The following is a 4,998-nucleotide window of genomic DNA, read 5'->3' on the forward strand; positions in this document are numbered from 1 at the left end:
CATGGTCAAACTGTCCCAGAAATTTGGTCAACGCTCAAAACATAAATTTCGTCCTCTTGAAATTTCGGATGTGTGGAGAGAGAGGGGCCCAGAAATCTGTACCTAATCAATGAGGGGAGAGAGAGAGAAGTGTGAAGATGAGTGTGTCCAAATGAGGCTAAGTCACCTTCTATTTATATGCAACGTTGAGGATGAACAGACATGATTGTTGGGCTTCTAAGCCTACATAAGTTTGCTGGCCAACCTTGACAATTTGACCATAATCAAAATCAATTCATAACTTCATTTGTACACGTCAGAATCGGATGATCTTTAGATCAATCCTACACCTCTCGGAGAGAGGGGAATCCAAGAAAAATATCAACTGCCATAAATAAGATGACCCATGTGGAGTTTGGCCCTAGTTGCCAATTCTTACATCCTATTGTAACACCACTCTTAGAATTAGTCAAAGGAACTTAGCTCAAGTGGTATGGTTCATGATTTGTGTTCGAAGTAGTGTGGGTTCAAGTCTCTGACAACATGTTGGCCCTTATGGAATTTATGAAATATTGGTTCTTCCAGGTGGAATAGTGGCAACCGTTTATACGAAGTTACCTGATTGGATTGTTCTTGAATCCTTGTGTGGATAGGCATTGACAAGGTCTCTTGTTGATCCAATTTTGGATATGATATGGATTGGATCATTATATTATTTGTCATCCATCTTGATGCTTTCAAAGTGGAAAAATTGGAGGAATCAACTCACAGGACTATTTTATCAATGGGTCCCAGTTTGGTGAATTGGGGGTTTTAACCTTTTGGAGGTAGTTCAAGGTATTTAATGGAGTTTTTTGGGGTCAAAAGTCTTTCACTTTCGCTAGACCCCTTTGGGTTGTTCTACACTCATATACCTTTCCATTGACGCAACAAATACCTCAAACTGAGTCTGTCCATATGCGAAAGTTATGCCACCTAGAAGTTGACCTTCCTGTTTTGACCATCATGGTTGGAAAGGATGCCACGTCAGCCCCATTACTCATGGAAAAGGGGCTAGTTACATGATCATGATGGACAAGACTCTAGAAGGGTCAATATTGTAACTCTAGTTAATAGTTGAACAAGTCAAACTTAACCACTAGTTGGCTGTTGGGTTGTGTTATAACCGGGCCACTAGGAGGAAAGGGGGTTCCATTCTATTTGAGTGCATTTTGTTCCATAGATGAGCAGAGTAGCTAAGAGTGAAAAGAGGGTTTGTGTTCTGTAGCTTACTCTGGATTTTTCAGGTACTATAGTGGTTGGTGTTTTGTGTGGATTGCATTTTCCTTTCCCAACAGATAGTGCTTCCACTTTTTGACAACTTGTATGAGGGCATAGAGCTCCTTGCTATAGGTAGGGTCGTTGAGAACCTCCCCATGAAATACTACATAATGGAAGCATACAAGCCTTCCTCCATGGTTCAAGACTGCTTCCATAGCATACCTTCTCTCATCTAACTCCACTTCGAAGGGTTGTTGCAAGTTTGGTAGTATGATCCATAAAGTGCTCTGTTATAATATGAACCATCAAGTGTCATGGTATTCCATTATATAGTTCGTCACAACAAATTTGATAAAATTATACTGAAAATCTGAAATCTATACTATGAGGGTTAATTGCATACAAGCCTTCCTCCATGCTTCAAGACTGCTTCCATAGCATACCCACTCTCATCTATCTCCACCTCGAAGGGCTGCTGCAAGTTTGGTAGTATGATCCATAAAGTGCTCTGTTATAATATGAACCATCAAGTGTCGTGGTATTCCATTATATAGTTCATCACAACAAATTTGATAAAATGTGGAAAATGGAGAAAAGGTAAAAATACAATCACTCAAAACAATAATAACACCAAGATATGATATGGGAAACCCTTACAGGACAAAACCTAGTTGGAAGGTGAGACTACTTTTCTCTCTCTTTCTTTGAATGGAAATGGATGCAAGTACAAACGAGTGATATTTGTGGGTCGTGGGCTGCTACAAAACACAAACCCTCTTTGTTTGCTCTCTGTGTATCCACTCAACTACTTTGCTTATCTATGGAACAAAATGCACTCAAATGGAATGGAACCCTGTTTCCTCCTAGTGGCCTGGTTATAACATAGTTGTGATCTTTGATATGGGTGGCTTTGAAAGCATGTCAACCAACTTGTTTGTGTTTCTCTTTTTATACTTGATCACTAAATTAAATTGCCATAAAAAACCCATCCACTTGTAATGCCTGGTTTGTTGCAGCTTACTCTGGGGTTGCAGGTATTGTAGTGGCTGGTGAATTGTGTGGATTGCTATCTCTTTTCCCATTAGATAATGCTTCCACTTTTTGACAACATGTACTAGGGCATAGAGATCCTTGTCATAAGTAGGGTAGTTGAGAACCACCCCATGAAATATTTCATAATGATAGCATACAAGCCTTCCTCCTTGCATCAACACTGCTCCCATATCATATCCACTCGCATCGGTCTCCACTTTGAAGGGCTACTGCAAGTTTGATAATGCCATAACTGATACTTGACTAATTTTCTTCTTGAACTCCTCAAACGCCCTTTGCTAACCCTTTTTCCATTGGAAGCTCTTACCACTCACTGTTATGGCGTGGAGTGGTGTTTCTGTTGTTGAAAACGAGGCTATGAATTTCATTAGGTACTGTGTTGCTCCAATGAAACTTTTGACCTAAGAAACATTGGTAGGCACCAACCACTTCACGATGGCCTCCATCTTGGTAGGATCTATCTTCAATTCTGATCCACCAATCACATATATTAAAAACACCAAAAAATACTGTGCGCACACACATTTCTTGAGCTTTACCAGTGGCTAGTACTTCTTCATTGTCTCTAGTAGTTGCATCAAATGTGAAATGTGCTCCTCCGATGTAGCACTGTATACCAATATATCATCCAAATAAACAATAAAAAATGAATCTATAAAAGGGTGCAATATGTCATTCATTAATCTCACGAACATAGTTGGTGCATTGCATAGGCCAAACATCATAATTAACACTCATAAAAAGCTTCTTTGGTTTTGATGGCAATCTTCCAGCTATATTCTTCTCTGACTCGAACTTGGTGATACCCTAAATTTAAGTCCAACTTGGTGAAGTATTTTTCTTGCTACAACTGGTGCAATAGATCATCTATCCTTGGCAAGGGGTACCTTTTCTTGAGCGTAGTTTTGTTTAACTCGTATTCAATACACATTCGCCAAGTCCCATCCTTCTTTGGCACAATTATGATGGGTGACCCACATGGTGAGGTACTTGGTCGAATGACACCTTGTTCCAACAACTGCTACAACTGCTTCTTCACCTTATTTGCTTCTATAATGGACTGACTGTACAACCCAATGTTTGGCAACAAAGAGTCTAATAATCACTAGATCTTGTTCTCCACTTCCCTTTTGGGTGGTAGCCCTTAGGCTTGTGGGACACACCCTTGTATGCCTGTAGCAACTCTTTCAGTTGTTGTTTCTGTTCCTTAGTGCACCCTTCTATGTATGATTTGGCTCTCATTGACTCTTCTATAGACCAATTTTCTCTTAGATATAACAAAGCATACTTCTTGCTAGAATAGATCAATTTCTTAACCTAGTTGGCACTTACCAGTGAGATCTTTGACTTGCCCTTGTGGGCATTGATGATGAAGGATTTTTCATCTTTGATGAGGTGATATTAGTTGGCTCTCTACATGAAGATCACATCCAACATGTACATAGAGGGACTCCCAAACACAACTCCATAGACATTATGTGGAAATACATCCAACTCTACTTCATCAATAAAATTAACATTGATAGCAAATTTGATTCTACACTATTTGTTTACCTTTATTTTTGCCTCCTTTTTGACCTATCCCAATGGATATGGGCTAGGATGGTCATGAACCTCTAATCCATGTTTCTTGACTTGATCTGTTGCTATGAAATTCCCCTATGATCTTGAGTTGAGCAGAGCATCAGTTTTTGTCTTCTTGACCTGTATCTTTATATGGAAGAGGTTGATCATTCCCTTCTCTTCCTGTTATTGAAGGCTACTAATCTTCACCCCTTTCTGCACTGATGTACATACAATCTTCTTATCCATGTCTGAGCTGCTTTCCACCTGGTTGCTTGAATTAGTGGCCATGAGATTTTTCTTCTTAGCATCTTTCTTTTGGTTTTTCAGGTTGAGCTCTAGATGTAATTTCCAACATTTCTCCTTTGTGTGACCATCAATGTTACAATGGTTGCAATGGTTGCTAGGATCGTTGCATTGGTGTGTTGTGGCTGGTAGCTTTTTGTCCTCCCCCCTTTTCCACTTCTTCCATTCTTTGGAAGCTTCTTGGTGTTCCTTTTGCTACCCATTTGATTGCCCTTTACGCCACCTGGGGTTTTCCCTTCCTGTTTTGACCACCATGATTTAAGAGGATGCCATGTTAGCCCCATTACTCATGGAAAAGGGGCTAGTCACGTGATCATAATGAAGAAGACTTTAGAAGGGTCAATATTGTAATTCTAGTCAAGAGTTGAAGGAGTCAAACTTAACCACTTGTTGGCTATCAGGCTATGTTATAATCAGGCCACTAGGAGGAGAAGAGGTTCCATTCTATTTGAGTGCATTTTGTTCCATAAATGAGTAGAGTAGCTGAGAGTGGATAGAGAGAGAGAGCCACAAAGAGGGTTTGTGTTTTGTAGTAGTCCACAAGCCACTAGTTCACTCCTTTGTACATGCATCCATTTCCATTCAGATAATGAGAGAGCAGAGTAGCCTCACCTTCCAACTTGGTTTTCTCCAACAAGGGTTTTTGAGATCATATCTTTGTGTTATTATGGTTTATGACTAATTGTATTTTTACTTGTTCTCTATTTTCCACGTTTTATATATTGCATGCATAAGAAAAAAAATAGTAACTTAATAAATCCAGGAGTCTAATGAAAAATTAACTCTCATAGTATATATTTTGGATTTTCAGTATAATTTTATCATATTTGTTGTGAT

Source organism: Pinus tabuliformis, chromosome 9, assembly GCF_031772625.1.
Source record: "Pinus tabuliformis cultivar Carrire ecotype Pingquan chromosome 9, CPIR1, whole genome shotgun sequence".
Classification (NCBI taxonomy): domain Eukaryota; kingdom Viridiplantae; phylum Streptophyta; class Pinopsida; order Pinales; family Pinaceae; genus Pinus; species Pinus tabuliformis.